This window comes from Marmota flaviventris, chromosome 14 (assembly GCF_047511675.1).
Source record: "Marmota flaviventris isolate mMarFla1 chromosome 14, mMarFla1.hap1, whole genome shotgun sequence".
Taxonomy (NCBI): Eukaryota; Metazoa; Chordata; class Mammalia; order Rodentia; family Sciuridae; genus Marmota; species Marmota flaviventris.
Genome location: NC_092511.1, coordinates 67687943 through 67711711, shown reverse-complemented (window position 1 = coordinate 67711711; position 23769 = coordinate 67687943). Strand labels below are relative to the sequence as shown.

The 23769-nt window shown below is 38.7% G+C and overlaps 1 protein-coding gene across 4 annotated transcripts in view; it reads right to left on the bottom strand.

Annotated features, from left to right (window-relative positions):
- Positions 1–23769, bottom strand: part of Ctnna2 (catenin alpha 2) — a 983267-nt gene that overhangs the window by 533562 nt on the left and 425936 nt on the right. The gene's annotated exons all lie outside the window — the stretch shown is intronic.

Here is a 23769-nt window from a genome sequence, read left to right as displayed (position 1 = left end):
ATTACTTTTGCAATCTCCTGCCCCACACATCTTAGTGTTTTTGACTGATAGAGTCAGGCACAAACCATTATACCAGCTCATTTTCCAAAATTGAATCTGGTCCTGCAGACCTTGGAAAAATAATTATTTCCTTTCATAATAGTCTGTGACTGAATCTCATATGTGGGTGGACAACAGCCCTTAAACCTTCAAAGAAAACTAGAAAACAAGTCTAATAGTAGTGAGTCCTATTGATAAATAGTAGTTCTAAGCTGCAAAAGTGCTTATTCACTGACCAAAAAGCCTTGTAATTTATTTTACTTCATTAGATGCTGAATTCTTCAAAAAACTGCTGGAATTCTAAAAGCTTGAAATGTAATTATTATAAGTATGTTTAATCAAACCTTTGAAGCTACTTGGTTTAATGCTTACATTCAGATTAGATTGTAACTCTTTGCCACTCACATGTTAATGCCATTGCAGATTTCTGTGAAGACATGAAATAGACCAAACATTTAAAATAAGACAATACTGTACTTTTGGTTTAAAAAAAAAACTCTCTGCAGATAATTCTTCCTCCCACCATAACTGACATCCTATTCATCTTCTCCTGAGAATTCAGTGTAAAAGAATTGAGAAAAAAACACCTTAAGAAGAGAGTTACAAATAAAAGAGAGAATCTTTGCTTTGGAAAAGAATGTACAAGGTCAATTTATTATCTGATGTTTGGATTACCTCTACTATATTTATGTCAAGGAATTATCCAACCTACACATGAATATTTTCAGCCTCACCATGCTCTCAATTTTGTCTTTGCATAGCTCTGACAATAAGGAAGACTATTCTTACATAAACCTGTTTTATAACAATTTTGAGCTTATATTCACACAAAAATGTATGTTAGATAGGATAAGGTTCAAGAACTGTACATATAGCTTAATTCAATTTGTGAAACGCCATATGAACCATTTGCTGTGTATTTCACAAGGGCTGTCATGCTCTGGATCTAAGAACAAATACACAACAGCTAACTCTTGAGTTCTTTCCAAAGGCCCCCAAAGGTATTGTTTCCCAGGGGGGTTCAGTCCAATGCACCCCTCTGATCACTGTACAATGTTCTTTTGATGGTGGTGATAGCAACAGGAAGTGGGTGATCTGTTCCTTATTTTATTGTCTAGCTCATTCCTCTCTCCTTGGTCACACTGACCTGCCTCACTTACTGAACACATGTAAATACACACAGGCGCAAAGAATTAGTGTCTCCATGACCAAAATACACCTATACTCAACACAGAGAATCCCTTTCTTTATCCATCACGGTCATGGTCATCTCTATGCTTTAGTCTCTAAGTTTTAGTTCCACAAACCTCTGGATGTCCCATCTCTACAGACAAGCCATGTTTTACAGCCCACTAACATATTAACACCTTGACTAGGTGACAAGAAACACCTGAGGGCATCATTCTGAAAGCCAGGGAATAAAAGCCTTGCAGTTTGGAGGACTTCAGAGATCCTTACCTCACCTGACACAAAAGTTCATCTGTTAAAATCTGCAGCTTCTGGCTGGCAAATGAGGATTATGGAAAAAGTGTTTCTCGAATCTTTCCTAAATCAAGACCTGATGAAGGAAAAGAAGAGTCTAGTCATTGGTTGCTGACAATATTCAAGAAGAAAGGGGTGGGGGGAGAACAGGAGGTGTGTTCACTACAAGCTAGACCAGGAACTATAGGTTACAGCTCACAGCTGGAAGAATTTCCCACTGTACTTCAACCACCCCCTGCCCTTTCTGTATTTTTATTATTTCTTCTATTTTACCATGGAAAAAGAGATTAAATTCTTGAAATGAAAGTACCTATGTGGGTATCTTAGTAGAGCAAGAAAGAGGGAGCTTAGGGGGCCAAGTTTAGCATTCTGCCCAAAGAACTCTGAGACATGGAAAGAGGGGTTCTGGGGTCAGGAAAGAACACTAAATTGGAGGCAGAGACACCAAGGTCCCAAAGGCCTTTGCCTAAGTTTTTACTATGCTAGGGTCTCCTTTCCTTGGAATCAAGAGAAGCCATCTTTGAAAGTGAGAGATAGATTGCCTTTGGAGTCTAGCTCTTTTCTATCACACGGTTGTCCTGGTTTTGTTTCCAAAATTGTAGGAGAGAAAATTAAAATACTGGCCCTGCACTGTGAGGTCCTGAATTTAATAGGACTCCTCCACTAGGAAAATCAAGTTTGCAAAAACCAGCTAACGGAAGGAAAATACTGAGTCTATAAAAGTCTATTCCAAAGAACTTTTCATGGCCTCTTGGAGGGGGAAATAAGTTTTCCATACAGGATTGGTTTCTGTTGTTAAATCATCATGGGGAAAGTTGTGATAAATAAACAGAAATGGTTTTCTTTGCTGTTATACTTCTCATAGTCTCCAATCTGCAGATGTCTATTATAAATCTTCAAGCAGGGAGAGGGACCTTATATCCACACAAACTGCCCCAAAGGGAAAAGACACTAATAGAAGAACTGCAGGTCTTAGTGACCAGTGATTTAAGACAGGCAAAGGCTTAGGATTCTTCAAACATACTTAATTTTTGTCTTCTAAAGATAAGTGACCTCAAGAGACAGCTCTTTCTTTGCTCAACAAATCCACTTTTCAATCTTTCTCTCTTCCTTTTCTTCTGTAATTGAACAAACACCAACTCAGTAGCAAGGTGCAAATAATCTTGCTCCTGATTTAACAGAAAACCAAAAGAAGCAAGTAATTTCTCAAGGCCAGCAGACATTCATCTTTAAAAACAAAACGAAAACTATGTGTTTTTTTTTTCTATCTACAAAAATCTCAAAAAGTTTTAAAGATACTGTACAGACTTATGGAATGAAACTGTATATTCCCAATAGTTCCACAAATGTATGCTAAACCCTTAGTGTTTCCTCATGTGAATAACAATAAGAGACAAACAACTGAGAGGTAGTCTGGTCAACACTGGAAAGGAAGTTAGTAATGCAACTCAGATTCTTTGTTTGTGACACAGAGACAATTATATAGTGTTTACCTTGTAGGAGTCACAGAGGTGTCACTTCAAAATGATTCAATATGATGATTCCAGTAAAACACCATACAATGAGTCCTCAAAAAATGACAAGCATTATTATTATGAGGTTAGCATATAATTTCTACCTTACAGAGGAATTTAATCCTCTTTTAAGAAAGTGATATTAGGATATTTACATCCTAGATAATCAGCTTCATGGCACTTGGTGGTACTTTCTGAGACTAAAATTGTCTGCATTGTTGGAATAGCAGAGCCATTTTTGCCTGAGCAAGAAAGTCCTTAGTTCCCTGTGCCTAGGAACCGGGCAGCCAGCAGAAGACAGTAGTGATTAATATACATTTGAGCCCACTCATAGTTCTTCTTAACAAATTTTTATTGAACCTAAATGGCTATGGCAAGAGATAGAGACAGAGACCAAGACTGAGACAAAGAGATACAGAGACAAAAAGAGGGACAGAGACATACACAGAAAGGCTGCCTCAAACCTCTGTGCCAAGACTAGAACTATAGGTGCTCCCTTTCTACTCTAAGGGAAGAGTGTGAACCAACTACATACACATCATCTAGGAGCTAGGTACAAATACAGATATCAGTGTAGGTCCAGACCTACCAGTAAAGTCTGCATTTTCATAAGATAGATGATTCTCATGCACATTAATCTTTGATCTGTACTACCTTAGAGCACCTCCATTTGCCCGGCAGTTGCCAGTGCAGCTATTCCAGAGAGGAGCCCATCCATGCTACAGAGCTTACCCACACCAGGAAGGCTGCTTTCAGCCAGAAGGAAAAACAGGCTCAGTTCTGCCTCCATGGGGACATCTACTGAGCACTCATGCAGACCTGCCTGTTTACCACACAATTGCACTTTCTGATCTGACCTGCTCCTTGTAACTAGATGGACCTTGGTTTCCTACTGGAAATAGATATACGTTGCACTCCGTGCTTCTTCTACCTATTTTCTCAATAAACAATAATCATTTTGATGGGTGTTGTCCAGTGATGTCCTGCACCCCTGTATCCTTGAGCAAGTCATCTAATGGCTCTAACTTGTTATATCATTATATCATGTGATATCCTTTTGTCATTTAGGATTTCATTTTTATTTCACACAATTCAGTGTATACATAGTAAAGCACTACTTAATTGTCTACACCCTGCAGATAGAGATAATTATAATTTTCAGGGTTGTGGTAGCTGTCTCATCATAAAATGACCTTCCCAAATGTTCCAAGTGCCTTTTATAACAGTACTGACAGTTGTTGGTATCAGCCAAAGGAGGGTTGATGTAGCAAAATAAGTGGTGTCTGTTCTGCCTTATAATAGGATTAGGGCATGGGCCTGTGGGTCTGACTGCTTTGTAATAACTGCTCTGTTAGTAATCCTCAAAGCATCCTCTCGAAACACATTTGAGTCACTGCATTTATATTGAAAAGTCTCTGGTAGTAAGGCTAGTAATCCTGGCTTCTCAGTAGTATGTTTGTTGTACAACCACATCTGTTTCTTGAGGTCAGTTGGAAAATCTCCTTTTCATGTTTCCTGTCTTTGTAGAGCACTTTGCAATTTTCTCAATGTTTTCACGTGCAGTGTCTCACTTGGCATTCACTACCACTCTGAAATGTTACCAGGGCTTCACCCCAGTTTACACATTCCCACCTTGCCCTACAGATGAAGTAACTTAACCTAACTTAGGTGTGTTAGGTTAGTAACTTAAGTTAGAGTGGTTAGATGACTTCCTAGGGTCCTAAAGTGAGTTAATGCTAGAGCTAGATGAAGGCTCATTTGCTTGATTTTAATTAAGTCAGAGTCCTTCTATCCATGCTGTGTGGCTACATCCCAAATGATGGTCATGCATATCCCAAGGGAATGTCTGAATAGTCTAGTCTCTGCCTGAAATCCTCAAGGTTGAATAAATAGGTGTTATATAACCCCCAGTTCACCTTCTCATTAACCTGCTTATCATCCCTGAACACTGCACTTTTTTAAACAGTTGAAATCAGTGTAAATAGAAATATGTTGTCTGAGGCATTGGATTATTTGGAACACACCTAAGTTCTTCTTTCAGAGGGAGGGAATTTTAATTGCCCTTGTAGGTATGTGTACATGTGTATATGTGCAGATGTGTCACTTTTGGAAACCTACAAACACTTATCTTTCCTTTATTCATGGGTTTGACAGATGTTCATGAGCAACCACTAATGGAAGAATCTGTGATATCTTAGTCAAATACATTTATCAAGTGAGAGTATTGCTTTTTTCAGATTGACAAATAACCTATTGGCTTATATCACTTGTGATGAGCTAAGAGCTAAGGGAAGGATTTAGAATCATCGATTTCAAGTCAGATATTCCCAAATCTCTGCATATTTAGGTGATATAAAAATTATCTAAACACAGAGCTGTGTTTCCCTATAAGATTAACCATAGGTCCATATGCTCCCTTGAGATCATTTTGAATTCTGTGTTCTATTAAGTTCACCATCTCAGCTAGCTCTTTGCATTATGTAGGTTCAATCAGCATCACCACATTCTCCAACTCTTGTATCTTTCTCTCTTTAATCCAAGTCATTAATAAAAAAAATGAACAAAAATGACACAGAGGGAGCCCTATAACTATTCATGAGAGGCCCCATTCCATATCACTGCAAAGTAATTCATCAGTACAGGTGAAACCTGGGGACCTAGAAAGGATCCACAAACAAATGAGGCACAAGAAATAGGATAAAATAATGGGTTGAGTGAGTGAGTCTCTCTAAAATTTCAAACAAATTATGCCTTGTAAAAATCACCCAGCTTTTAGAACTCAACTGTGATATATGACTCAGAAATTCAGGTATGTGGACATGACCATGCTGCACAACTGGCCTCATTTTTTTTCCCATCATTTTTTTCCTTGTGCTCTACAGTGGAGATGACTGGAACATTCAGACATATTCCATTGTTTTTTGTTTGTTTGTTTGTTTTTTGCAACAAGGTAAAGTTGGATGTGCCTGTTCCCTTGTAAGTTTGGCACAGCAAGGTGACAAGCTTTGGTTAATGAAATGTGAATTTAAGAGATGTCTGACACATCCTGGAAGAAGTTTAGGAGCAAGTACAGTATTTTCCATAGTTCCTTTTCCCACTGGTTGTAGAATATATGTGTCAAGAAGGATACTAGATCATGTTGGGTCCCTGAGTAACTGATGAGCACAGCACCTGCCAACCCACATTGGTCATGGAAGATGAATAAGAAGAAAACTTTTGTTACATCAAGACTTTGAGATTTGGGAGATGTTGGTTACCTCGGATGAACTTGGCCTAACCTTGCTGACATATATAGAATGACCCATGGCTTTTTCATGATCATAAAGAGATATCTGAATTCCTCTTCTGATATTGAAGTCTTCTGTAAATTCAACCTTAATTTACCCCTCATTTTCTTTTTCACAATAATTACTCAGAGATTACCATCTGTTTCTTCTAGGGATCCAAATCTTATCAAAACTTCATCTGTAAATGCTCCTTTTGTTAACCATGTACCTGAGTAGCATGGCTTGGAAGCCATGTTTTCCTTCATAGTTTCTTCTTGTACTCTAAATGTAAGAAATACTCCTGACCTTCTTGATTGTTTTATGTATATAAGTGCCTCTGTGAATCAGAGGGCATACACTATGAACGATAATCAGGTAAGAAATTCCCTAAGCAGTTAATGAATTCCATGAATTCTTGTGCTATATCATCTTGGAAGTGTGTGAAGGCATAATTTCACTAGAACTTCTGCTGCCATTAATTAGCTCACTAAGCTTTGTTTAACTACTCAAAATTTCTCAATTTATCATTGACACATCGAATATGTGTTGCAATTGTATGTTGTAGATCTTAGTCTTGTCACCAACATCTAACAAGCCAGGGTGAAAAGTCAGACAACCATAAAACACAGATTTGGATCAATTAAATATTAAAAAAAAGTGGGGGACTCTGTAAAAGTTAATACTTCCCAACAAAGGAATGCCTTTCCTATAAAAGTATGTATTGTGTACCCCAAGTCAGTGGAAACAACCGAAAGAAGACACGTCTATCAGAGATTTCACAGAAACGGTTCCAGCATGGCAGGTATTTCTAACACATGATTGCTAGAATACCTACCTGCTTTCTGCTTCTGTGATTCTATTTTCCCTATTTTCTGGTGTCTACCTCTTGATATTTCCTGACATCCCCTCTTGCTTGCTCCTAAAACCCATTACAAATCATATATTAAGGACAAAGGAGGAGGCCTTCATCTTGCCCTTGGTAATGTGGATCTACCTGAGGAGGTGTTTACAGAACGTGATTCAAGGAGAGCACAGGAGATTAGGTTGGTGCAAAGGATGGGAACCAGTGGAGAGCTGCAAATAAATCCTCTTCTACAAATGCTCTCTTGCCTCACTAAGACACATTGCCTCTCTGTGGGAAAGCCACTGAGCTAGCATTTACTATTTTGAGATTATGATCCACTTTCCAACCTACTGCTAGCATCCCTACATACCTCGCAAAGTTATTTCTTCTTGTAAGATCTTGACAGGAATATTAAAAATTCATAAACATGTTGCCTTTTGCCCACAGTGAAAATATACAGTTCAGATTTTGGTTAAGAGGCCCGGTAATACATAGGAAGTGAGAAGCAGCAAGTTCCCTTAATGACACTAATGATACTGCATTGAATTATACATACGTGGAAGTAAGAATACTGTAGCAAGCCTGGTGACTCTAGGTTTCCAAAAATGACTCCTCAAGAACATCTTCATTGGAAAAGTACAAGGACCCTTTTTCCTTCCTTGTACCCCAACCCAAGGGCCCTTCAGATATCTAGCCAATCTGTTTAAACTAAGTATGGATGCTTCTCATCTTCTGTCTGGTCCTGACCCCTACAGGTAACTATGAAAACTTCAATGGTGCTGTCTCTTCTATACATACCCATGACCCAGAGTCTGGATGGCCTGTTCTCAGTATGCTTGTGTGACAACCAAACAGCTTGCCAAATAGTTAATAGCATTTCGAAGGTTAAAGGAATGCTCCATTAACCAATGCCTTGGTCCATATCCATTCTCATAAGGAAATTTCAAAACTGGTGTGGAGGCAAATAATTTTGAAATTCCTAAAGGCAAATAAATATGCAAGACAAGACAGTTTGATATAGGTAGAACCTTAGGGTACCTGTTGAATAAAATGCCATCAATTCATTTACAGTTTTGGCTCATGAATACTAATGAAGCACAGCCAATCAAGGCAAACTGGGTTTTGAAAAGCCATGCTCCAAGTGTGTTTTCTACATGAGATCAGAAGGAGAACCATAACTAAATACTCGAAATGTCTTCAGTGATGGAACAGTTCAAACACTTTCCAAACTAGAGAAGCTACTACCATCCCCCTCTTTTCTATAAGGTAGAAATAACCCAATAATAATTATAATGCAATGAGTTGTAGAACATGGGATATTAGCTTCTGAGAGCAAAAAAATAAAGGTGCTCTGTCTGTTGGAGTGTTCCACATTCTATGCTAAAAATGACCTAATTAGGATATTGATTAGGCCATCTAGTCATCTCACAGTTGACACAGTGGAAACCTCACTGTTTAAAATTTATTTACTACTATAGCATACAAAGAAGTCAAGAGACCAATTTGACCCTGATGGACAGACCATATTCCGGTCAACTAAAAAGGGCATTTTTAATCTTAAATTCTTTCTTCCTGTTTAGGAATAGAAAATATCATTTAAGATATTTACTAATTTTGAATTTTTAAATACTCTCAAACTTAATCTAAATAGACTACTATCTTATCTGTCCAGTAACCAGATACATGCTCAGTTAACTAACCATCTCAGAATTTCCCAAAGAGTCTGCGAGTACGAAGCTATGGCCACCAGGCCATAAAAATAGATAGTTAAAATCTCTTTGTCAAATTGTTTGCATTTCCCCCAACAAAACATAATGAAGTGCGTATTATCAGCTTGGCCACCACTCTGCTAGGTAACCAGGGATATAAAGTAAGAGAGGCCAAGACTGACTCTCCTTAATATCTGCTTAGGAGTCTTTTAAAAAGAATGAAAAACAAGAAAAAAAATTTAAAGATCTCCAAAAACTTTGTGAACTATTTGAAACAATATGAAACCCCATTAATTCTGTAAAATTATAGAGCTAGAATAAAATTGCATTGGCTTATGAAATGTGACTCAAAGAGCAATTCCATTTGGTTTTATATGGATGCCAAATCTTCAGACCAACCATCTATTGGAACCCTGAAGAGAAATTCCTGAATTTCCACACTCAGTCTTTCAGAGACCACCATGTCAATACAATCACCCAGCTCCAAAGAAAATACAGACTCAGAGGTAAAAGGCCACTCCCTATTCTCTGTCTCTTACATCCTGTTGCAATCCCTGAGTTTTTGCAACAAGAATAGGAATATGAAAGCAGGTAGTGCAAGAGACAGGAAAAAATGGGGCAATGTATTTCTCTGACCATCAGATTGACAGCTTTTGATGGATTGGTGGTTTGGGTCCCCCCTCCCCCTTAGTCATTATCTCTAAGACTGGTTGACTTTGAGTCCAGCAAGGGCTTAACTAATCTTCAAATGTATACTTGATGTTATTCATTTCCCTAGCTGGTGGAGATGTCGCTGTACTGGTTACTTGTCTATGTTGCTGCTTTTCAAAGATGAGAGACAGAGAGTAAGAGAGACAGACAGAGACCGACTATTTAGGAGAGTAGTAGCTTGAATGGAGAAAAGAAAGCAGAACTAAGTGACATAAAAGAATAAAGGAAAGTGAGAGAGATTTAGGAGGGTGAATAAAGTTTCTCTGGCTTAAATCAATATTTAAACCAATTTATATGGAGCCTTTTGCAAAGGTGAAATTCAGTGGAATTTGAGATTTTACAGGAAAGGGAAAGATCAAGAGACAGGAAGGGAGGGGGCATGAGCAGGAGAGAGGGGCTTTTTTTTTTTTTTAATCACATGTTCCTGAAGGGAGCCATCCCCAGTGTTAATGGATTGCCACTCACTGTTGGAGATACATACCATCAGATAATGAAAACAGCCCCCACATGTTTTAAAATTCCCCATTTAAATTTTAAATTCATTAGTTTATGAGCTGCTGGGAATTGACAGTTTTACACCCCAATCCTCCTCAAAATTTATGTAAAGAATGCCATAAAATGGAATAGGGGAGCATCTCCAAGCGAAAACACCAAACACAAATTGCTAAATAAAAACGGCAGCTGAAGCCGATTTGCTGTGGGTCATATAACCGAGAATGTCATTTTTATTAAGGGGAAGTTCCTTAAGCATTTGCTTCTCACCCGGCCACGCTTTTTTACCAACATTTAAAATATTAATGTACTGTTTTTATTGCCTCCCTCCTCTAACAGCATTGCTATAACTGGTCCCACACATATAAAATATGCCCCATGTATCTGCAACAAGGCAGGCATTTCTTTCTTTTCCTATAGTGGGAGGGTGTGTGTGACTGTGAGTGGTTTCTTTCTGACAGTTTATATCACAGCTAGACTGCAATGTCCTGATTTTAGAGATTTTAATTATAATGCAGCTTGATATAAACTAAGAGACTAGACTTTAGAAATACATGGAGCTTTGTGTCTGGTTTGTCTTTAATGCTGAAATTTAGTTCTTGCTTTTAAAACAAAGTTCACTCGGGGCTATGCACATGAGTTTAATTTGTTATGTACAGGAGAGATCCAGGGTGAACCAAGGAATCCAAATGAAAGATGCATCTGCAGGCTTTCAGGGCAAGTTCTTTCCAAATGGAGAAGCCTCAAACACCCCTTACACTTCTGGGTTATCAGTAAGAAATCTTTGCCTACCCCAAAGTCACAATGCTGTTCTCCTATTTTTCTTCTACTAAGCTGTTATCCCATTTTTTTTTTTTCTTCTCCTAACTCTGTAGTTCTAGCTGCAGGTGTATAACCCATCAGGAATTGATTTTTTTTGTACATGGTGTAAGGTACTGGTCAAAGTTGTTTCCATATTGAACAGTGATAGCATTATGGTCAAAAATTGACCACATACACATGGGTCTCTTTCTTGGCTCTCTAATCTTCCACTGATCTGTTTGTCTCTCCTTTTACCCATTCCACACTGTCTTGAGTACTCCAACTTCAACGTAAGTCTTAAAGTCAGGTAGAGTAAGTCCTCCAACTTCGTCTTCCTCTTTAAAAGATTGTCTTAATGATTTTGTCCTTTCCTTCTCAAAACAAGGTTTCAGTTCAGTTTGTTTCAGCCACCCTTTGAAGATGTTTCTAGACCTCACACACAGGCCTGGAGGGAAGTTGGAGGATGAACAGTCGTCCACACCTGAATCTTTAAGCTAACCTGGAACAGGGGGCTTCTAGAACTTTTTTTGAGTCCTATTAATAAGCAGAGTTTTTCTAAAATCGGTACTATCTTAATCAAATCCTGATTCTACAAAGTAGATGATCTTCTCAAAGACTAGAGAATAAAGCAATAAAAACTGAAATTGAAAAGGCTGACCCCATTGTATAGACTAACCTGCCTCTTGGAGTGCCGAGAGGCAGGGTGTGTTCTCTCTCATCTTGCTAGTCCCAGGACAGACCAGTTTCCATCCCATAAAAGGTGATCATGTAGTATTTAGGGCAATTTTTCTCTACATGAAATAGTCATACTTGTGCACACACTGTCCTCCGGGTGAGCTCACTCCTTCACATACAACAATTCACCTGCCTCTTCCTACCTCTTGTATATCACCTTTCCACGTGGCCCTACCAGATAGCCATGTTTCCTTCCCTTCAAGATTATGTCAGGTAAGGACAGAGACTTCCTTTTTTTTATTTCAAAGAATCCCCACAGGCCTTTGCCCAGGAGAACAATAATTGTCTGGCAGGGGGTGAGGAGCAGGGAATAGAGGAGGATCCATCAAGCCAGCTAGTAAACTCCCAGCATCTCAGAGTTGCAGGCACTCAGTAATATCAGCCAATTGAAAGACTACGCAGATACACTATTGTGAATGCTCTCAAAGGCAGGGGCGGAAGTCTAGTTCCTTTGCATCAATGAGGAAATGGCCCATGGCAGCAGCCCTTTCAGAGAAGAAATCAAATAAGACTCATGCTTCCTCTAAAACCTAAACAGAAACCATGTCATTCCCCCAGCCTATCTTTAGGACGACATAAAAGGAAGGAGTGCGGAGAACCAGACGTGCTCCTCAAAGCATAGGGGATAAGGGCTGAGCACCAAATGCCCTTGGCAAAATGGAACAAATACACACACAAAGCAAAAACAAAACAAAGAAGAAAAGCAGCACCAGGTTGATGTGGAAGATGCTTGTTAGATTTTACATAGTCAGAGGAGGCCAGGCCTAATGTCCCACCCTGTCTCTCCTACTGCCACCAAGGATGACTCCAGTGGGTCCCTAACTGGTCTCTCTGCTCCTTCTTGAACTCTGCAGTCAATACACCATCCTGATGTGGCAAGGCTGTTGTGAAGCACAATTGATTCATGCCACTCTCCTGCTTTACTACCTTCCATTAAACCAAACAGAAATTAGGACAAATCCAAAGTCTTTCTACACCTAAACCATGTCCACTTTTCTGCTCTCCCCTCTACCAGGAGCATCTACACTCCCTCTTCCTCCCAGGGCTCAAAACCTCACCTCCACTGATTATCCCTGTTAAATGTACCTCCCCAGCCTCATCTGAATAAGGAGATGCATGATTTGCAGAACTATTCTGGGGATTTCATTAAATTATGTAGAGATGCATGTTTTGTGACTTTTCTATCAGAGATTACTCGATACACGTCATCACATTTCCTTTTATTCTTCCCCCTTCAGTTTTTTTTTTATTGGTTGCTCAAAACTTTGCAATGATCTTGACATATCATATTTCATACATTTGATTCAAGTGGGGTATGAATTCTTATTTTTACCACGTGTACAGATTGCAGGATCACATTGGTTACACATCCACATTTATACATACTGCCGTACTAGTGTCTGTTGTATTCTGCTGCCTTTCCTATCCCCTTCCTATCCCCCCTCCCCTCCCCTCCCTTCCCATCATCTCTCTCTACCCCATCTACTGTAATTCATTTCTCTCTTTTTTTTCCCTTTCCCCTCACTTCCTCTTATATGTAATTTTGTATAACAATGAGGGTCTCCTTCCATCTTCCATGCAATTCCCCTTCTCTCTCCCATTCCCTCCCACGTCTCTTCTTCTCATGTTCTTCCTCCCTGCTCTGTTTTGAGTTGCCCTCCTTATATCAAAGAAGACATTCGGCATTTGTTTTTTTTTTTTTTTTTTTTTTTTTTAGGGATTGGCTAACTTCACTTAGCATAATCTGTTATAATGCCATCCATTTCCCTGCAAATTAAGCAACATCTAACATACAAAAAGTGATAGAGGGATGGGAGACCTGAGAAAACTGACTTGAAACTACAATTGCATCAAGACTATTAGGCTGTTTGGCCTGACTTTGTTCTTATAGCACATCTTGACATTCACAGGCTCATCTGCCTCATCCCACACATGCACAGAGCAATAGTCACACTGTCATTTTGCCACCTTCTCTAGCATATCCACTCTCTTTTGCAAACAAACATCCGAATTTTAGACAGCATTTTTTATTTACATCTTTCAAAATGGGAAAAATCATCCCTAATAAAACTACTATCTGTCTAAATGTTTTATGTCATGATGATTTGTTGCACTTAGGAAACATGTGACCAGATGGGCACTATTCTTTACCTCAAAACTAGGATTCTTCAGGGACTCAATATGATAGAGTATTCTTTGCATAATGTGTTTGCAGGATGAATACAGTTGGTTTTCAAGTAAAGCATATCTGCTAGCTTAGGCCATTAATCACATCGCTAAATAAATAAATGTGTAAATAAATATTTAAAATCTGAATTAAATCTTGTTTTTTCTAACATTATTTTTAAAAAATCACTTGCTAATTCCCCAGCCAAACAATTGGCTCAGTAGTGCCACGAATCAAACATAGATTTAGAGGCAAAAGCCCTGAGCCCCTTGCTATATATCTGCAGGTCAATACTGGAACCATGAGACCATCTTTAAGGAAACCTAAAAATAGATGATGAGTAAATCATGGGGAAACCTCATAGCAAAACAATATACTGTCACTCAAAATAATGTTGCAGAAGGATATTTAATAATATTTTAAAATGTTCAAGATATTAATGCAATACAAAACAATATACACTCTGTGACACAAATTCTGTGTGCATGCGCATGTGTATGTGTGTATGAGATTTCTGTTATATAAATAAACCAAAGATAGCCTCTGTGCATTAGCCCCAAGGTTTTACACTTCTTCACTGCAAGCTGAGACTCATTAGCTCAAAAGTCTGCTGGCACTCAACTCAAATTTTACAGATCCAATTGTTTTAAACATAGTCTAAATACATACATGTTTTGCCATTTAGAGAGTGCTTGCTTTTCACACCTCACCAATCTGCAACCAGTGCCTGTAGCCATAGATAAACCCTGAGCCAATAAAACCCCAAGCCATTTCCGGTCCTCTGAGAGGTCTGAGCTAGAGACCTCCACTTCACCACTCCATGACATCACGTAAGCATACATAAGCTCTCATCTCTGCCTGCCTCATGGGTTCCTTGCCACATTCTCCTTTCCAAGTGCAATGACCACCTTTACCTCTAGGTAGACCCTGCTGTTAGGACACCCCCCACTCCCCATGCAAACCTGTCCAAGTGCCCAGGAAGGCTTGTGGCTGCTACTGCCACCTTGTGGTCATATTTTTTTCTCTGATTTAGCTCTCAAATCCTTTCAACTCCTTACAATGCCACAGGATTTCCTTTCCTCAAGAGGTGGAGAGAAGTTTGGCTACACTATCACACCCCAAAGCCACATTTCTCCAAACATCTTCAGTGTTTTTACTTCATTTTTACCTTTGTAGAAGCCAAGGCTCTATCCCTATGGAAGACCCCATTATGCTTCACTTTAATTGACAAAAATATAAAAATCAGTTCCTTTCCTCAGTTTCCATACAAAACTACACTCCTACAATATGTATGAAATATACTAAACTGAATGTGTGAAGCACAGTTGAAAGGTGGTTACTTTCAGCAGTGTAAACAATAATATTCAACTGAAATCATGTGTTGTTCTTGGAAGTCTTTTTCTGACTTTCACAGGTTCCTCACTGGCCTTTACCCTTCCTGTTTTCTGATAGATTACCTCTCTTCACCATCTCTTCTCTGCTTTACCCCACTTTCATGCTCACAACGATTCTTTGATCCCATGCATTGTGCAGTCTTAGTTGGAAGAGGTAGGATCAACATCGGTATCAGAATGGAGGATGAAAAGAGAACAAGTGCCCAACAAGACCATCTTCGTGGTGGATTTACCAACTTCCAAAGAGGGAAATAGGGATAGTTATTACTTATTTATAATAAGTATGTAGTTTTTGACAGATATGATAGGAGAAAAGGACATAAAGTTGTAAAGTCAAATAATCTCGTGCAAAATATGAAAAGTGTAAGCAATCCAAAGCAGTTGGGCATCCAGGAAGAGACTTTCAAAGATGAAATTACTATAGGATCATGGGGGAGAATAAACACCCAGGGCTAGGCTGCCCAGGAATGTGGTGAGCTGGAGCCAGGACCCGGAACTCCTGGGGAGGGACATGTTTTTAAGGTATGGGATGGGTGTGGGGGGAGGCATATTTTAGAGGAGAAATGTGATCTGTGCAAAGGAACAAATGGAGGAATTCTTATGGAATTTGAGTAACCCAATTTGGCTGGAAAAACAGCAAAGGAATAAAAAGGCTAAGAGAAGCAAATGGCACTAGAATAGGTAGACCCTGAGATAGCAGGCTAAGGTAATATAGTGGTTTTTAACCCAGAGCTTCCCTAATTGAGAGTATGGGAAGCTCTCAATGTCCATCCACAGACTCCAGTTAAGATGCTTCGCATGACTCTGAAAAGGGTTAAAATCTGCTAATGTGGGGACTGCAGTTGTGGCTCAGTGGTAGAGTGCTTGACTAGCATGCGTGAAGCACTGGGTTTGATCCTCAGCACCATGTAAAAATAAATAAAATAAAATAAAGGTATTGTGTCCATACAGAAGCAAAAATAAATAAATGCATCCACTAATGTGTAAGATTCCCTTGCCAGAGCACTTAGAATTCTCTCTCCTTAATCTTTGTGTGTGTGTGTGTATGTGTTTCTAATCTATACTTCTATGTATCTATCTATCTTATTTTTCTGTCTGTCTCTGTCTGTCTGTCTCTCTCTCCCTCTGTCTCCCAATAGCTCTTCAGGAGTTAAAAATCACTATTTTCATTTGCAAGTTTTCCCCAAATCCAAGAACACTTCTATGTTATCTCTGCAGCAGAGACCACCCATAATACCATCTTTGGGACCAAGTTTGCTGTCACTTCAGCAACCATCCCCCACTCCCTCCTGACCACATTACCTTCTATTACCAATAGTACCTACAAGACTGAATAGCATTTCAGAAAACAATCGATCTTCCTAACACTCCAGCTCGCCCCTCCCCCACACCAAGTGTGAGCTGGGGCCCTGCTCAGATTTATGGAATGTAAGGGCCTGTGATAACTTATCAGTCTGGGTGAGAGAAGTCTATTACCCTCCAACAATACATCAAATGGTTTTCATCTCAGCTCTGCACTCCATGTCAGAGAACCCACAGCAGGAGTGGAGCAGTAAATTCACTCCAGGGTTAATAAAACTTTGTAGTGGGCAATGATGACAGACAAGGTCTTGATTGCAACATGTGAGATGGCAGTTTCTAAATGTGTAACTAAATCCATATTTCAAAGTAAAAACTTAGAGAAGCTTTCAAAGGAAAGCATTCAACAGAACGGAATTCTACAATTCACAGCACAGAATGGGGGGGGTATGTTTTCTCAGAACTTTATTTGCCATCTCTCCTTCCTTCCTTGCTACAATTCTCTATATAATGTGTTTTGTCCTCTAGCTTTTCAAAAAAGATGGGGGTCATTTTTCTTTCCTATGATCCACTCACAAGTAGAATATAGTACCAATGAGGAAAATATAAAAGTGTTATAGAGAAAGGCTCAGGGTCTATATTAAAGTGATGTGAATTTTCTTGGAGTAGGCTGAATAATGGCTGCCAACCATTAGATCCTAATCCCTGCAATATTTAAATTTCACCTGATCTGGTAAAGGGTCTTTGCAGACATGATTCTTGAGATAAGAGAGCTTATCTTGGATTATCTGGTAGGGCCCGAAATGTAATCATGTGCATTTTTATAAAAGAAAAGAAAGATGAATATTTCACACAAACAGAAAAAAAAGAAGGCAATGTAGCCATAAACATAGAGGTGGAGTCATATGGCCTATGAATGCAAGTAGCCATCAGAAGCTACAAGAAGCAAAGCATAGATTTTTCTCCTAGAGATTTTAGAGGGTGCTCAGACCTGATCACATCTTCCATTTCGGTCCATTGAACTGATATTGGACTTCTGGAGTCTGAAAATGTGAAATGATAAGTTTATGTTGTTTTACTCAACCAAGTTTGTGGGAATTTGGTAATTTGTTGTAGCAGTCACTAATGAGCTAATACACTCTATAACCAGTGTATAGGACATTTATCAAAATTATCCAGGGAAATTTTCTGGCTGATCATCATCCCACTGGTTGCAGAGTAGATTCAAATGCAAAATTACCTTTCAAGGAAGAGTGGAACAACAATCTGTCTCATTGCAAAGTCAGATCAAATTAGAATCATCTCTTCCACTGCTCCAAAGGGTTAAACATGTTTATGAACTTACAGGGAAAGAAGAGATTTATGATATTGGCTGGGTGATTTTTTGGGACTACCAAGAGGATATAGGACAACTATTCCAAAACTGAGTAAGGATGAATATGTCTGGAAGACAGGAGATCCCTGAGGGCATCTCTTGGTATTGCCATCCCTTGTAACTAAAATCCTTGGGAAACCACAACAATCAAATCCAGACAGGGTTACAAATGGCCCAGACCCCTCAGGAATAAGCTTAGGTCCCCAACCAAGTCAAAAAAAAAAAAAAAACAAAAAACTATGAACAGCTGAGGTGCTTGCTGAAGGAACAGGGATGAATAAAAGGTCAATATAAATACAAGTGTGACCACCTACAGAAATGAGGATGGCTACTGTCATGAGTTTTTCTCCCTTATTTCAATATGAATTGTTGTCTCTGTGTGTGTGTGTGTGTGTGTATAAGCATACATGTATTAAGCAAATATATGTTTTATTTTTTATTCCTTTATCATGTAACATAATATGAAATGTAACATACACAGATATATAAAACACTTCATATCAGTATTTAAATATTGTTATTTTACATCATATTATTTAAGTTATATGATATCAGGACAAGGGTAAACATCACTCATTGACTTTACATCCTCTTTTGGAGAAGGGATTAGTGCATTTTGGCTGTATACAGGATAACTGTGCCATGCTAGGTAGAGTAATGATGTTCTATTGTTTTAAGTGGAGATCAAGCATTTCTATTTATTTATTTAGATACGGGGGATTGAACTCAGGGGTACTCCATCACTGAGCCACATCCCCAGCCCTGTTTTGTATTTTATTCAGAGACAGGGTCTCACTGAGTTGCTTAGTGCCTCACTTTTACTGAGGCTGGCTTTGAACTGTCGATTCTTCTGCCTCAGCCTCTGGAGCCACTGGGATTACAGGCATGCGCCATCACTCCTGGCTGAAACACGCTTTAAGGAGATAGATGCATATGCATGCCAAGGTGACAAGAAGTGAACTTTTGATGGTTAAGTTTGTGTGTCAATTTGAATGGGTGAAAAGATCCCCAGATAACTGACAAAACATTATTTCTGGATGTGTCTGTGAGAGTGTTTGTGGAAACAGATTAGCATTTGAATGAGTAGACTGAGTAAAGAAGATCTGCCCTCACCAACGTGGGCAGGCATGAGGAAAGCATCCAATCTATTCAGGATCCCAAAAAACCAAAAGTGTGATGAAAGGAGAAAGCACACATTCATATCCCCACCCCATCCCTCCCTCTTTCTCTCTATTTGAGCTAGGACACGCATCTTCTCCTGCCCTTGAACATCACAGCTTCTATTCTAGCTCCTGGGTTTATTTTCCTACCCCCCAGCTCTGGTCCCCTTCCCACATTTGTTCTCAGGTCTAACATGGAACTCTTCAGCCTGCATAGTTGTGTGAACCAATTCCCAATTCCCATAGTAAATCTCTCTCTCTCCACCCACCCCTGGAATATATAACATATATATTCATATACGGTCCATAGATCATAGCTCATTCTACTTGCATCTAGTCAAGGGTATAGGGATTAAATCTTATAGAAGAATGTAAAAAATGTTTGTGGTGGTACTATAAGAATAACCATGAGACTTAGCAACATCCTGTTTCAAAATAAAGAAGAGCTGATAATGTAGCTCAGTGGTTGCCCCTGGGTTCAATCCCCAGTACAGAAAGAAAGAAAGAAAGAAAGAAAGAAAGAAAGAAAGAAAGAAAAGAAAGAAAGAAATTAACTTCTAGGTTCCTGAGTCCATGAAACAATTCCAATTGGCTAATACTTCTTTTCTTTCCTCTAATCCCACTCCCCAACTGCCAAAAAAAAAAAAGTTAAAAATGAATAGTCAAAAACCTCAGTATCAAAAAAAAAATGCATTGTAATTTGGCAATGGCCTCCAATCACATACTTGGGTTTTCAGCATCAAAGGGAACTTGGACTATTTTAATAAACAGTAAGATGAAAAGCAGTGAGCCAACAAAGCGTGACAGGATTAAAAAAAAATCATAGCAATGTGCAAGGAGCTGCAATTATATTTCCAGTTAAAGAGAGATGGAGGAAGTTCAACTCCATTTTCAGCAATTTGCATGTTTCCCACAAAGAGCTTCGTTCTAGTTAATGGCCAAGATGATAAAGAGGAAAAGCGCGACCTCCTGGTTACCTAGTGCTACTCCCTGCAGGCTCTTTGGGCACTTCAAAGCACTTGGCATTCTCAATTCTGCTACTTCTCTTCTAGAAAATGGCCTGCAGGACTTTGGCTACAAGCAATACAGTAAGGTTGCTCTTTGATAATCCTCAGCCTCTACCTGCTGGGTCCATCTTCTGCCTCTCTCCTTCCATCTGCCAGTGCATATATGCTTTCTCTCATTCTTCATATGAAAACAGGTGTATCTGTTATCTCCCACTGCATAAGGAATCACCCTGCTTGGAGCAACCACAAATATCTCTCTCTCTCCCAGTTTCTGTGGATCAGAATCAAGGAGCAGCCTTGCGGAGCAGCTGTGGCTTAGGGTCCCTCGTGAACATGCAGTGCAGATGCCAGCTAGGACTGCCTTCATCTCAATGACTGCCTTCATCTCAAGGCCTGACAATGTCCACTTCCAAGATGGTTGGCTTACGTGAGTGGGATGTTCATACCCGCTGTTCATAAGAGGCCTTGGGTTCTAGAAGCATGGAAGCCTCCGCAGGTTTAACTAGCTTACAACATGGCAGCAGCCTCTCCCCAGAGCAGTGACCCTAGAGAGCAAGGCAAAAGATACAATCTCTTTTCTGTATTTTTTCCATGTATTTTTTTTCTTTTCCATACATTTAATTTAATTTTTTTTTAATTCTGACAATTGTTTACATGGACAAACTTAGCACTGAGGAATTAATCTACCAGGAACTGAATTAGAAATAAGGAAGCAAAGATTGTTTCTTCTCAAAGAACTATATTGTGTTTCTACAGCTGAAATTTCATATAGAAGTTTTAAGAAAGATAAAGCAAATGAAACTAGGATAATTTCAAGATTATTTTCGCATCATTATGTTTAATTGACAAACAAAATGGCATATATTTATGGGGTATAACATGATGTTTTGAAATATGCATACGCTCTGGAATGGCTAAATTAGACTAATTTACATAAGTGTAACTTCACAATTTTTGTGGTGACAACAGTTAAAAATCTACTCTCTTAGCAATTTTAAAGACTGTGGTACATTGTTATTAACTATAGTCTCCATATTGTAGCATAGACCTCTTATTATTCTCCTGTATAATGGAAACCTTGTGTCCTTTGGTCAACACCTCTATAGACCTTACCTCTGACTCAGCCCAGGCAAGTACCATCATTCTATTTTCTGCTTCTATGAAAAAGTCCAAACTATCCTGTTATGGGAAACTCGTGGTAGACAAATATGGTATCTTTGACAGCCTGCCAACCATAGTCATGTGACTAAGTCAACTCTTAGCATCCAGTCCAGCTGCGCCACCAGCTGTGAGCTTCATGATAACCAACCAGCTGAGTACAGCACAACTGACAACCCACAACAGAACATGAGCTAATATCTGATTACTGTTTTAGCCAAAAACACTAATTAACATAGGCTAAAAGACGGTTCCGTGGTGTTTCTCAAAGTGTGGTCCATTTTCAGACCACCTCTAATAGAATTATCTGGGGTCTTGTTAAACGGCAAATTTCTAGGATCAACCCTGAGGGAAACTGAATCACCAAAACTGCAGTAATGGACAAGAATTCATCCTTTTAAACAAGTTCCCAGATGAATATTCTGCATGTGAACATTTGATAACCCAGCCTTCATGTTTTACTGGGTTCAAAGAGCATGTGTCCACTTAGAATGGGGCAAAAAGGATTTGTGTATTAAGAAAATTACATTTTGTTAGGTTTTCCCTCTCTTCCTTCTTCTTCTTCCCCTAACCCCATATTATGCATTATTACTCTCGATTTCCAATAATCGGAATATCTTTCTCCTTATTTTATTTGCCTTTTTTTTTTTTTTTTTTGCTGGTTTGATAGCCCACAGCCTTGATAGTGTAGCCTAACCACAGAATGATCCCAGTGGGATGAGGGGGGGAGCCCTCAGAAGAGATCCATATCGAATAACTAGAGGAAGGGAGACTGTGAATCCCTATACTTTTGAAAAGATAAAATGCTAAATAGTCTATCATCCTGGGATGGAAATAGCAGGTGTTACAAATATAAACTCAGTATTGAAGCTCAAGAGAAATAAATGTAAGACAGGTTATAATGAATGTTCAGATTTATCAATCCTGCAAGATACACAATGCCATAATATGTATCTAATTAAGAGTTTGTATATTTTTCGAAGGACCTTCAGAATATTTTCAAGTATGCATTCCATCTTCCTAGTCCTCTGATATCTTCAAGGAAAATACTGTACATCAGGTTCAGTTCTAATTGTAGATAATTATTTTAAGGGTGCCCAAAGGTAAACTCCATACAAAATAATAATAATAATTTAAAAATTTCTCCATTCCCAATCTACCAGAGATTCCTAAATATTATAAAATATTATAAGACTTTTTTTTCCTTTCAACAATTATTTTTGTGCCTTTGCTGCATTTCAGGATGTTGAACAATGCAGAGAACATAAATATAAGCTCAAAGCATTCATAATCTGATGAGGAAATGAAGGTCAGTATGGAACATGTGGAATTGGGAACATATGGACTGCCTTAAGAGGGCAGAAAAAAAGAAATAAGGAGGAAGGGAAAAGAGTAGAGGAAGGGAAGGAGATGGGAGGAAAAGAAAAGAGCCAGTTTTCCAGTCATCATAAAGGCTGGACCTTGTACTAAGGAAAGATGTGTAGGTATCTTCCATTCAGAGAAAGGAAACAACACAAAGGTGTGAAAGAATGTGGCTCACATCAAGAAGTACAAATATTTGAGCATGTCTTGAACTCATGGTGCTTAAGGGGAGAGGATGTAATGAAAAACTAAATAAGCAGGAGTGCATCTAAGAAGATTTTTATGTGTATCACTGACAAATGTGATTCCATGTCCCCTAAGTGACATGGAATATGGAAAAAGGGGAGTTAGATCTTTAAGTTAAAGTATCAATGTTCTTGATAAAAATAAATGTGTTACCCAGGAGCATTGCTGCAATGTCAGCCCAAAAGAAACTGTTAAAACCTTTGCAAAAACTGGCTAATTGTCACTGCAACAGAGAGCCCTAACAAGGGCAAAGAGGTAACACTAACTGAATTTAACACTTTAAAATGGTTAAAGCGGTAATTTTTTTGGCAATTGAATTTTATTTCACTAAAATAGAAGAGTTGTTTTTTGTTTTGTTTTAGTAATTACAGGAGAAAACAGAAGGAGTAGAAAATAAGGTTACTTCTAGAAAGTTTCATTTGCAATTTTCTATGGTTTGACTTGGAAAATTTGAAAATAAAATATTCCAGAAGGAACAGAGGTTGTTTTTTTTTTCTTTTTCTTCTTCTTTTTTTTTTTTTTTGAGGATGAGAAGAATGAAAAGGAGCATTGTGAAGTTGAAGACAACATTCATCATTGTTCATTTCTTCTGAAACCAAACTGATGCTTATCTTGAAAGCCTTAAAACCACAGTGGCTATGTCAGCCTCTTCCAGAGTTTCTTTGAAAACCACACAGCAGTGAAGTGCAGGCCAACTGAGTGCCTCTCATATTATTTATATGCTCATTTCAGAAAATAGAAAAACGTTAATTGGGATTTCATTGCAGCTTCTCCCTACATTCCATTTCTTACTTTCAATAGTTTATCCCTATGCTAATCAATTCTTGAAATTTCAAGCCTCCCTTCCAAATGCTACTTCACTGATGCATTCATTCATCCACTCATTCCTTCATTCAGTAAAATTTAAAGAGGGTTTACAGCCTAGAGGCCACGTCCAAGGCCTGGGGATATAATCTTCCTCCCTCATGGAACTCTCAGTGTAAAACAAGAGAAAAAATTAAATATGTA